This window comes from Rhodnius prolixus, unplaced genomic scaffold (genome assembly GCF_049639745.1).
Source record: "Rhodnius prolixus isolate KJV_2025 unplaced genomic scaffold, Rpr scaffold_3, whole genome shotgun sequence".
Lineage (NCBI taxonomy): Eukaryota > Metazoa > Arthropoda > Insecta > Hemiptera > Reduviidae > Rhodnius > Rhodnius prolixus.
Genome location: NW_027411603.1, coordinates 8,769,164 through 8,782,111, shown reverse-complemented (window position 1 = coordinate 8,782,111; position 12,948 = coordinate 8,769,164). Strand labels below are relative to the sequence as shown.

Genomic DNA, 12,948 nt, shown 5'->3' with positions numbered 1-12,948 from the left:
TGAGAATAAACAGTTTGAGATAATTTACAAATTAAGCTAATCACAAAACAAAAAATTTACTAAAAATAGAATTGACGATAATATTGCTGGAGCATAGATAGAGGTGGAGAAGTGGTAGTTCTATTTTAGTTACAATAAAGTTACTAAAGGGTCGAACTGCTTCGTTACTATAGTGGGTTACTCCACTAGAGAGGCTTCTTCGTTACACATGTTACACCCTACCTCGTCACCAATACGTTCCACAGATTCTAATTGTTTAAAAATCTGCCTTAATCTTCATCTATTCATACACAGTATCTTACTGACATTTTTTGCCTCCATATTGACTGATTATTTTTTTTACCTCATCGCAATTCTTCTGCCCTGCCCATTTTGTGTAGATCTGGTCAGCTCAGACAGAGCTATACTTCCTGCCTACGCCCGTAATCTCTTAATCCTTAAGGATTCCTCACAGGTTACTTACTAACTCTGATAGTCGCATGAACATTTTGCTTCATGGCAGTAAACACTATTTCAGAACCATAATAACCTAGGAGCTACAGATCTTCCTTAGTTCCTTCTTCATTTCATTTTTTGGAGGAGGACTTCCTTCCTTAAACAATTTCGTACTTGTTAGGACAACTTAACGATAAGTACACATTCAACATTTAAAATATCCAGAAAAATTGGAGTTAAAACAGATTAGAAACTACCAGAAAAGGCTACAGATTATTGATTTGTTATGAAGTTTTACATTAATTATTTCCTGCGATAAAACAATTACAAGTAAGGTGAGGAGAATAGGAAAATGACGCATAAATAAAGGAATTGCAGCGTAAAAATGTTTTCTGACGTAAACAAGCGATAAATGAGTCGTAATTCTCATGTGACGTCGACTGGGACACAAGGAGAATTCCCTTCATCCGACTAGTCTTCAAATGATGTAATTATGACTCATCGAAGTGATTAATAATTGAAAATAATGCTTTCGCAGTAAGAATTCGTGCTAGCCGAAGTAAAACAGCGGAAAGAACAAGACAAAAACAGTAATTACATTAATCATAAATTTTTATTGCGTAATCTTCTTGGATGAAAAATGTTTTCCTTATTTCCTTCAAAAAATTATTAATTCAAGTGAAAGTGTCCATTTCCGCTATTCTAAACACTTCTCAGAGTTTTCAGAGTGCGTACATTACGCTGAAAGTGCAATTTAAAGCGAACTATTGTGGCGCTTCCGATTACAATAAATAATTTTATCATAAAGGCCGTGTCTCGTGACCTTTACCAAAATATCGCAATTTGTACGTTCTGTGAATTTCCCTTTTTCCAAATTAATGGCGGATATTTAGTTTCTAAACAGACAGACGAACAAACTGCTACCATCTTATATTCAAACTCAGAACACTTTAAAGGTTTATTTCCGGTAAAAACGCATCAGACTTCCGAAAGCTGGAACAATACCTCCTCCTATGTGAGGTGAAAAAAAAGTGCAAACAAGATTACGTCACAGCTGACATGTTTACTTGTTTGTTGAACAAATATTTGTGAAAAATACAATCATTTTCAGTCAGTAGTTCATTTCGTCAGACGTTTTTTAGACGTAGTATTTTTTTTCTTTTACTGATTCAACTAACCAGCTGGTAATCGTGTGATGTTTTCGTCATTTTGTGGTTAGGTTTACAGTGCCTATATGTATACAACAAAGCAATTTATTGCATGCATCCCTGACCGGTTTCGAATTTTAAACCGTCTTCAGTGTTTGATTTAATCAGTTTGGTGTAGAGATTTCGACTTCACTTAAAGTACGAGGGTGGTTTGAAAATTCCGTGCAAAGTCGGAGAGATAGCACCACTGGCGCGTATCGAGGTTATGTTTAGTTAGTAGCATCTCTTAGAAGAACACACACCAAGTTTCAGCCAGATCGGTCTATTTCTTTGTGTTTGGCATTCGTTTGAATCGAGGAAGTCGAGTGATTTTCAAAAAATGGACGAAAAAGAATTTCGTGTGTTGATTAAACACTACTTTATGAAAGGCAAAACGCCTCAGGAGACTAAAGAGAAGCTTGATAAACATTATGGTGACTCTGCACCTTCGATTAGAACAGTTTATAAGTGGTTTCAAAATTTTCGGAGTGGCCATATGGGCACAAGTGACGCTGAACGTTCTGGACGCCCTGTTGAGGTTATTACTCCAGAAATCATTGATAAAAATCCATGATATGGTGATGGATGACAGAAGAGTGAAGGTGCGTGAGATTGCTAGTGCTGTGGGCATCTCGAATGAACCGGTACATAATATTTTGCATCAACATTTGGACATGACAAAGCTATCCGCAAGATGGGTGCCGCGATTGCTCACGCTTGACCAAAAACGAAATCGTGTGAAGTGTTGCAAGGACGGTTTGCAGCTGTTCCAGAAGAATCCGCAGGACTTTAAGCGTCGTTTCGTCACTGTGGATGAAACATGGATACATCACTACACTCCTGAGACCAAAGAACAATCTAAACAATGGGTTACCAAGGGGGAATCCGCGCCAAAAAAGGCGAAGACCGTTCCTTCGGCCGGAAAGATTATGGCGACTGTCTTTTGGGATTCGCAAGGAATAATCCTCATCGACTAACTGGAAAAGGGTAAAACCATTACAGGTGCATATTATTCATCGTTATTGGACCGTTTGAAAACCGAGCTGCAAGAAAAACGCCCACGATTGGCCCACAAAAAAGTCCTTTTCCATCACGACAACGCACCAGCTCACACCTCAGCAGTTGTGGTCGCAAAATTAATGGAAATAGGGTTCCAACTCGTTTCACATCCCCCTATTCTCCAGACTTGGCTCCCTCGGACTACTATTTGTTCCCCAATATGAAGAAATGGCTGGCGGGAAAAAGATTTTATTCAAACGAGGAGGTGATTGCAGAAACGAATGGCTATTTTTCAGACTTGGACAAATCCTATTATTCGGAAGGGATCAACAAACTAGAGCAGCGTTGGACGAAGTGTATAAGCCTAAAAGGAGACTATGTTGAAAAATAAAAAAGGTTTACCCCAAAAAATTAAGTAGTTTTTATTTTTGCACGGACTTTTCAAACGACCCTCGTATAATACGTTAGCCGAGCGGTTATAGACTAGACCCGCAAAGCTAAGATGTATTGCGGTACTAGTCTAGGCCTTGCATTTTATTTAATGGTTAATATGAGGAATTTTGTAATAAAGTAAGTTTGCTAGTCGCCTCCGTCCAAGACACCTAATTCCACCTGTAAAAATAGGCATTACTTTACTTTTATTGTAAATTTTAATATTTTTTTTATTAATTAATTTTTTACTTTTAATGTTTAGTTAACTTAAAAGACTATTTGTTACGTGAACAAACCGTTATTTTATTCGGAACAATTTTCTTATAACGTGTTGATTAAACTGAGCAGTTCAAAGTTTCGCTACTAGTTCACACACCTGTTGGGGTAATTTATGAGAAAAGCCCTATTGACACATAGATAAATAAGCGCACCCAATATAATACAGTATTAATAGAATGTTATAATATATTGATATTTAAATAGATTTAATAGATCTAATTAGTAATAATTAAGAGTATGAATAATTATAAAGCCAAGGGATTCATTAATTGAGCTTAGATGGTTTTTTTGAATTTCTGCGTTAAATTCTTTTCTTTTTTCATTAACTTAAGGATAGAATTGTAAATGTGGGTGGTATGATTTGGGGCTAAGTAGCTATGGCAAATATAGTAAACAAGATATGGATGTTTTGTTTACAAAATGCGCAAGCGCGCGCGCGCTCGGATGATGATGTGTTGGTCTCGCGCGGCAGGACGTTGCACTCTCAAGGACGAGCCGCCAAGAGTCACCAAACCTTCATGGCCCCCACAACAACACTGTTCCCTCTGATCGGAGAGCCTGTTCTCTTTTTCTCTTTCTCTCTCTGCAAGCCTTGTGAATGAGATGGTTGGCTAACTAGGGAGATCTGTACCAAGACTCTTGGAGAGTCGAAGAGAACTGTTGCTTGCGACCCCGCAAGAGTGGAGGAGGTCCATCGCCGCCTCTGTACAACGGTTCATCTTCCACCTCCTGCAGCCACTCTCTCAACTGTACTCTGGCTTTCGCTCTGCTCCATCCCCGTCGTCTTGCATCATCTGTATCAGTAATTCTCTGTATTTCCATACAGAGTCTTAATTATTCCGTATTATTCCTCGCTTTTACAGAAACTGTTTTTTATTCTTAAATAAGTGAAATAATTCTATTTTTTTAATTCAATAAAAACTCGTAACTCTATTCATCTTTATTTGAAGGAAGTTACGCTATTGTGAGTAAAGTAATGCCTATTGTTTCAGGCGGGCTTTACAAACAACTACCCAAATGTCCGAGGCGACTAGCAAACATACTTTACTATAAATTCCTCATACATATTGACCATTAAGTAAAATGCCTATAACCGCTCAGCTACTGTGGCGCCTCCGCTATTGGTGACAGATTTAAGCGAAATTTTTTATTCGCTGGAAATGGTTTTTTAAAAAAATCTGATCGAGAACGAATTACTGCCTCTTAATTACCAATATTCATTGTTCTAACTCACACAATTTCCTAGTAATTTTAAAAATGTGTTATCTGTAACGAGAGAACACTGTCCGGAGAACTGCAGCTCACTGGAAAAAGCTTCAGGCGCCAATCAACTCGTTGATATGCTTTAAATTGAATTCGAAGACTCCACAATCCTCTTCTTCGTTCTTATTTTTCACTAGCCAAGGATTTTGATAGTAAAATTTTATATTAATTAAAAATCCCTAATTTATTTACTTTTATTTTAATTTATGAACATCCGTACGTCATCTTGTCTGTAAATATATGAACAAAATATATTGTGTGTCCTAAATTGTTTTATAAATATATAAATATTGTTACAAATTTAATTTTAGGTTAAAATATTAAAGAAATTTTGTAGTCCACCAATATAATCAAGTACACAATGCATCATTAACCTTGGTTTTTTTCCCCTCTAGTATTGAAGCGATTCTTCGAGTGTTGCTTTTCGATATCTCGGCCATCGATCAGTTTCTCGAAAATTAGACTTGATCTTATAACTTTCCTTACCGGAACTAAGAGAAATTAATAGTAAAATTATGTTCCATAAATAGTGGTACGTTTGTACACTTACGTATCAAATAATGAGTCCAAGTTCATGGTTATGTAAACACGATATTGACGGAGGTCATTACATTTAATTGCGTTAAGTTACTTTATTATTTCTCTCGCACACTAATATCCATTCATTTAATTAGTGAATAAACATTACAGATGAATGGAATAATAGAGTTGTTTACGATTTCCCAAAGGCGAGGGGTGAAAAAAGGAAATCTATGAACATACATACGGACAAATAGGCATGGTGGCATTAGCCTTGTACATTGGATCGTATGTAGGCTGGAGTGGGAGGTGCCATCATCCCTCCAACTAATCGATTACTATATGTTTGACCCAACCCTGACCTTGCGCGTTTTTCCACCCGAGGTCGCTATTATAGCTAACACGGCTAGTTTGTTCTTCTATTTATGAATTGATTTCAATAGTTTGTTTTTGAGTGGCTCTTGCTGATCTCCCTTATCTCATTCATCCAATGATACTTTATAAAACAGACTTACCTTCTTCCGCTCAAGAAGTACCCTAAAACTTTAATGAATGAAACTTGCAGATCTGGTTATTGCGCAGTAATGGGCTAAGAATTGGATTTTTTCTCTCGAGTATTTAGATATTCAGGGGAACGCTCATACCAGCTGGGGGGGGGGTCTAATGGTGCCCTCCATGAGACTTGTACCTTGTTGTTTTGGCATTGAAAGATTGGAGGATGCAGGAAAGGACCTAGGGGATTTATCGGCCTCTTTACTTGCTACTACAGACTGAGGAACACTACCATAAGGCTGGAAACATAGTGGAGCGGCGAGCAAAGCGGCGATGATAGCTGCTTCAGATCAAAGAAAGCGACGAGCTGCGAGCAAAGAGTCGCATGTGACGAGTTTAGACGCGTTTCTCCTTTCGACGAGGCAAGATGCAGGAATTATTTCTATATGAAAATTCTTCCTTTAAAATTTGGTATTTGCAGCAGCATAGTAGCAGGAGCTGCAGTATATAAACATATTTAGACATGAACTTGGTGAATTCCATCACTAGTACCAACAACTTTGGGAGCATCCTAGCAATCAAGAAAAAGACGAATTTCAATGTTATCCTGTCTCAATCCTTATCCAACACAAATCGGTTGTGATGTAGAAGATCCTTTTGGTCCCACAGAGGTTTCTTTAAAAAAACTACACCAATAAACGCAGCAGTATCCATTTTAACCCTGAATATTGAGCGCGATGGGAGCGAAGAAATCAAATATGTCACAACACGTTGCTCTACTCTCTCTTGGTAGCGTTGCTCTATCTTCGCTTTGCTCTCCACGATGCGCGGTCCCATATGTTAACTTGTGTTTGTTTTCGCCGCTTTGCTCGCCCCTCCACTATGTTTTCAGCCTATAGCTTCCCCAATGAACTCTTCTAGTCTCTTTGGCGTAGGCTTCCTGGCCAAATCCATCGGAACCTCATCCTTTTAGGTAATGGTTCCTACTTGACCTTGATACATGGGAATCAATTGCGATTGCAGCACTTTCTCCTTAATTTGCTGAAATATCCCAGAATAATGATTCCATATCTATAAAATCAGATTAAATATAGCGTTTTTATGGCGATAAACAGGGTCAAAAAATTAAACAAAGTATTTCATTACAATTGTTTTGGAAATTACAGTTTTTTGGAGAGAATTATCCTTAGATTGTTGGAAAGAAAAAGGAAGAAGATGTTGAGATATGGCTTTTTATTTAGGAAAGCTGGATGGAATTCTAAATAGATCCTCCAGATGGCGAAGTGGACCGTTACTTCGCTCTGTTATTAAACCCTGGACTCCGGTTTCTACTTTAACAAAAACTTACAGTTTAAAATGTTAAGTATAAGGGTTGATTAAACGCCAAAAGGTACACAAATCAGCAAGCACTCAAAATTTCATTAATTCTTCATTAATATTTAAGTAATTTTACTGCATTAATATTCATTAATATTTTTTAGAATTTATTAGATGTCACAGACCCTTATGCTGGCCATTTTCGTCTACAAAATATTTGTTCAAGTAGCACTGTAGATTGACTGTAATATCTAGTTATTTATAATAATCAAACTATTAAATACAGGTTAAAAAGAAAAACGTTATAAAAAATAAAAAAAAATTATGAGGCTAAAAAATTCAAAACTTTTTTTTATAAAAAAAAATGTAATATGTAAAATAAAGTAAATAAGATATGTATATTTTTAGGACAGCTAATTATTCCAGTATTTTACTATAAGTAAAATTAAATTAAAATAGAGAAATCAATAATTGTTGTTGAATAATCTACTTGTTATAACTGTGTGTTATTTGTGCTCTCGAATATTTCGGTAAGACGAATTCAAGACAGTAGCCTACTCTAACTTTGTCTTTTTCTACTTTAACATGCATGTACATATGTGTGATTTATCATAATTATAACAAAAAAATATTATAAATGAAGTGGCCAGCATAAGGGTCTGTGACATCTAATAAATTCTAAAAAATATTAATGAATATTAATGCAGTAAAATTACTTAAATATTAATGAAGAATTAATGAAATTTTGAGTGCTTGCTGATTTGTGTACCTTTTGGCGTTTAATCAACCCTTATACTTAACATTTTAAACTGTAAGTTTTTGTTAAAGAGATTTTTGTACCTTTTGGATAGATTTTCCTTTTTGTCTATTTTACAAAGTTACATATCTGCTTTACAGATTTTTTAAATTTGGAATAAGCAATTCTATCATTATAACCTGATAAGATGGTAAGTCGGAACCGTAACTACCACTAGAGAGATCTTTTTAAAGAATGATTATCGTTAAGGTCCCCCAAACCATCCTCAGTAACAACTTTTCTTGAAAAAGCGTTTTGAATAACATAGGAAGGTATTTGTGCGTGAATAGCAAAATTAAACTGCGATTTCATTACTTCCTTTTAAGAGGAGTAAGAAAAATAAACTGCGATTACAGTACTTCTCCCTAAAAGGCAAAGATTTTGAATCGAACGACAATTCATTCATAATGTAAATAGGTTCACCCATTGATAATTTTAACGATTGCAGTACTTCCTCTTAGTAGGTGCAAGAGCATCAGCAATGTAGAGGAGCTTTAACCACTTATTCGAGCTGAATTTTATCAAAATCGGACTAAGCGTTATAGAAATATTGGTAATAATAGTTTTAGAAAGGGCCTTATTTGGGTGGGGCAAACTCCCCTCCTTATGAGGCACGGCGTCGAGACTTTTAAAGTGCAAATCTGTACAAAATTTCGATTCGAATGACATTTCATTCATGAAAATCGGTTCACGTGTCGATAATTTGAAACAATTCCTATACTTCCCCTTAACAAGTGTAAGAGCTGATCGCCGCTTTAATGTTACGTAGGGGAGCCCTAACCCTATCATCCTACCAAATTTTATCAAAATCGGGCCAAGATTTACAGAGTAATTAGTAATAATAATTTTGGAGGGGGCCTTACATAAAGGGGGCTAACTCCTCTCCCATTCGATGTACAGGGCCGAGACCCCCAAAAGGCACATCTACATAAAATTCCGAATCGAATGACACCTCATTCATGAAAATCGGTTCACGCGTTTAGGCGCTACGTTGTTTACAAAAAAGGTAACAAGAACAACAACAACAACAACAACAAGAAGAAGAAGAAGAAGAAGAACAAGAACAAGAACATTTTTTGAAAAAGCGGTTTTTGCTCATTTTCGGCAACTTTTTTCTCGAAACCTATTAGATCTGGGTGGTTGCAAAAAAATTACAGTTATGAAGGAGGGTTTGGAGTAAGATTTAAAGAAAATTTGGGAATTTTATCTTTTATAGAAAAAGAGAAAAAAATTGTCAAAGTTGGGTGTTTTTCAACGTTACGCTTTTTCGTGCAGTTTTTGATGGTCAACCCTTATACAACTGTCCTACCGGACAGTTTTAATTAAGAGCTAATCACGTAAATTGTGAATCATAACTGCTCAGGATTAGTAAATAATTTGGCCATACTTTAATTGATAAATTAAGGATTCAAATTGGCGAGGAATCGGTTCAAATAAAAAACAAACAACTCGTCTTTTTGCTAACTGTCTTTTTCAGGGCGTGGCTGTGCGAATTGGATGCCCTGAAGAAGGCAATATATTTGTCGAAACGTTGGTAAAAAGACGAGTTGTTTGTTTTTTATTTGGACCGATTCCTCGCCAATTTGAATCCTTAATATAACTCCTTAACAAAAACTTACAGTTTTAAAAGTTAAGTATAAGGGTTGATTTTGGCGTTTAATCCTTGCGGTCCCCAAACCATCCTCAATAACCATTTTTTTGAGAAAGCGTTTTGAATAAAATAGGAAGGTATTTGTACGTAAATAGCAAAATTAAACTGCGATTTCAGTACTTCCTTTTAAGAGGAGCAAGAAAAATAAACTGCGATTACAGTACTTCTCCCTAAAAGGCAAAGATTTTGAATCGAACGACAATTCATTCATAATGTAAATAGGTTCACCCATTGATAATTTTAACGATTGCAGTACTTCCTCTTAGTAGGTGTAAGAGCATGATGGCACATCACAGCCACGTAGAGGAGCTTTAATTACTGCTTCGTGCTAAATTTTATCAAAATCGGACTAAGCGTTATAGAAATATTGGTAATAATAGATTTAGAAAGGGCTTTACTTGGGTGGGGCAAACTCCCCTCCTTATAAGGCACAGCGTCGAGACTTTTAAAGTACAAATCTGTACAAAATTTCGATTCGAATGACACTTCATTCATGAAAATCGGTTCACGCCTCGATAATTTGAAATGATTGCTATACTTCCTCTTAACAAGTGTAAGAGCAGATCGTCGCTTTAATGTTAGGTAGGGGAGCCCTAACCCTATCATCCTACCAAATTTTATCAAAATCGGGCCAAGATTTACAGAGTAATTAGTAATAATAATTTTGGAGGGGGCCTTACATAAAGGGGGCTAACTCCTCTCCCATTCGATGTACAGGGCCGAGACCCCCAAAAGGCACATCTACATAAAATTCCGAATCGAATGACACCTCATTCATGAAAATCGGTTCACGCGTTTAGGCGCTACGTTGTTTACAAAAAAGGTAACAAGAACAACAACAACAACAACAACAAGAAGAAGAAGAAGAAGAAGAACAAGAACAAGAACATTTTTTGAAAAAGCCGTTTTTGCTCATTTTCGGCAACTTTTTTCTCGAAACCTATTAGATCTGGGTGGTTGCAAAAAAATTACAGTTATAAAGGAGGATTTGCCCTATATTGTAAAGAAAATTTGGGAATTTTATCTTTTATAGAAAAATAGAAAAAAATTGTCAAAGTTGGGTGTTTTTCAACGTTACACTTTTTCGTGCAGTTTTTGATGGTCAACCCTTATACAACTGTCCTACCGGACAGTTTTAATTAAGAGCTAATCACGTAAATTGTGAATCATAACTGCTCAGGATTAGTAAATAATTTGGCCATACTTTAATTGATAAATTAAGGATTCAAATTGGCGAGGAATCGGTTCAAATAAAAAACAAACAACTCGTCTTTTTGCTAGCTGTCTTTTTCAGGGCGTGGCTGTGCGAATTGGATGCCCTGAAGAAGGCAATATATTTGTCGAAACGTTGGTAAAAAGACGAGTTGTTTGTTTTTTATTTGGACCGATTCCTCGCCAATTTGAATCCTTAATATAACTCCTTAACAAAAACTTACAGTTTTAAAAGTTAAGTATAAGGGTTGATTTCTGCGTTTAATCCTTGCGGTCCCCAAACCATCCTCAATAACCATTTTTTTGAGAAAGCGTTTTGAATAAAATAGGAAGGTATTTGTACGTAAATAGCAAAATTAAACTGCGATTTCAGTACTTCCTTTTAAGAGGAGCAAGAAAAATAAACTGCGATTACAGTACTTCTCCCTAAAAGGCAAAGATTTTGAATCGAACGACAATTCATTCATAATGTAAATAGGTTCACCCATTGATAATTTTAACGATTGCAGTACTTCCTCTTAGTAGGTGTAAGAGCATGATGGCACATCACAGCCACGTAGAGGAGCTTTAATTACTGCTTCGTGCTAAATTTTATCAAAATCGGACTAAGCGTTATAGAAATATTGGTAATAATAGATTTAGAAAGGGCTTTACTTGGGTGGGGCAAACTCCCCTCCTTATAAGGCACAGCGTCGAGACTTTTAAAGTACAAATCTGTACAAAATTTCGATTCGAATGACACTTCATTCATGAAAATCGGTTCACGCCTCGATAATTTGAAATGATTGCTATACTTCCTCTTAACAAGTGTAAGAGCAGATCGTCGCTTTAATGTTAGGTAGGGGAGCCCTAACCCTATCATCCTACCAAATTTTATCAAAATCGGGCCAAGATTTACAGAGTAATTAGTAATAATAATTTTGGAGGGGGCCTTACATAAAGGGGGCTAACTCCTCTCCCATTCGATGTACAGGGCCGAGACCCCCAAAAGGCACATCTACATAAAATTCCGAATCGAATGACACCTCATTCATGAAAATCGGTTCACGCGTTTAGGCGCTACGTTGTTTACAAAAAAGGTAACAAGAACAACAACAACAACAACAACAAGAAGAAGAAGAAGAAGAAGAACAAGAACAAGAACATTTTTTGAAAAAGCCGTTTTTGCTCATTTTCGGCAACTTTTTTCTCGAAACCTATTAGATCTGGGTGGTTGCAAAAAAATTACAGTTATAAAGGAGGATTTGCCCTATATTGTAAAGAAAATTTGGGAATTTTATCTTTTATAGAAAAATAGAAAAAAATTGTCAAAGTTGGGTGTTTTTCAACGTTACACTTTTTCGTGCAGTTTTTGATGGTCAACCCTTATACAACTGTCCTACCGGACAGTTTTAATTTTTGCCAATTTCCTAGAAATTATTTTCTTTTATGTCTTTTTAAAGTAAAATCAAATGAATGGGTTTACTTCTAAAAATAAAAATAAAAGGTATTAGCTTCAATTTAAAGTTTAAATTAAAAGGTAAACTTTCGAAATTTCTACGTATTTGAATGGTGTTTCAAATAGAAAACGCCTATATCCGCCGTATAACTATAATTGGCGAACTTGTAGGATGAATCAGATGAATATAATCAGGGTTATATTTAGTGGATGATCTGTTCAGATATGGAAGGTAGTTTGAGCTGTGTAGGTTGTTGTTGTTGCTGGACCAGTAAAACGGTTCGGACAAAGACCTGGAGAATGGCAGGTTTCTTTTTTTTTGCCTGATTAGATGTTCTTACAGAAGACTGACCTTCAAAGTAGGTATTGAATACTCTCAATGGTCACAGTCTTTGCGCTATCAGGGAGGTCAAAGGTGACCTTGTATTATCTCTACTGGAGGCTTACGGCTTACTTATGCTTTAAATAAATATGGCCTACCTGTAACAGTATTTTTGTATTGCCAAATTCTGTATGTTGGAGGTTGTGTCCTGGTTTGTACGGAGGGTTGTGGGATGATAGAAGTTGTACATGACTTTTTATTATGTGACGTATTAAATAATGATCAGTGGATCTGGATCTCTGGTGGTTTGATCTTTGCGCTGAAGGCACCAAATTCTTGTCAATTAACCATGAACTGATTTCTGAGCGCTCTGCCCTGGAAGTCCTTTTACTTTTAAGCGCTACCTGTTCTTCAGGAAATTAGGAGTTAGATTGGTTTGCCAAAATTGGTGGCGGTTAACGACTTGACCACATTATGCGCTGCGGTCTTTATTTAGAGGCATTGTTACTCCCACTGGTGACAAATGAGCATCTGCAGCATCTACTGGTTCTGTAGGAGAAGTTGTAGCCTGCATTTAGACATAACCACTCACTAGAGTCAATTCAT

The 12,948-nt window shown here is 36.3% G+C and overlaps 1 protein-coding gene across 2 annotated transcripts in view; it reads left to right on the top strand.

The window, feature by feature from the left end:
- Positions 1-12,948, top strand: part of Glut4EF (Glucose transporter 4 enhancer factor) — a 235,360-nt gene that overhangs the window by 194,112 nt on the left and 28,300 nt on the right. The window lies entirely within an intron of this gene.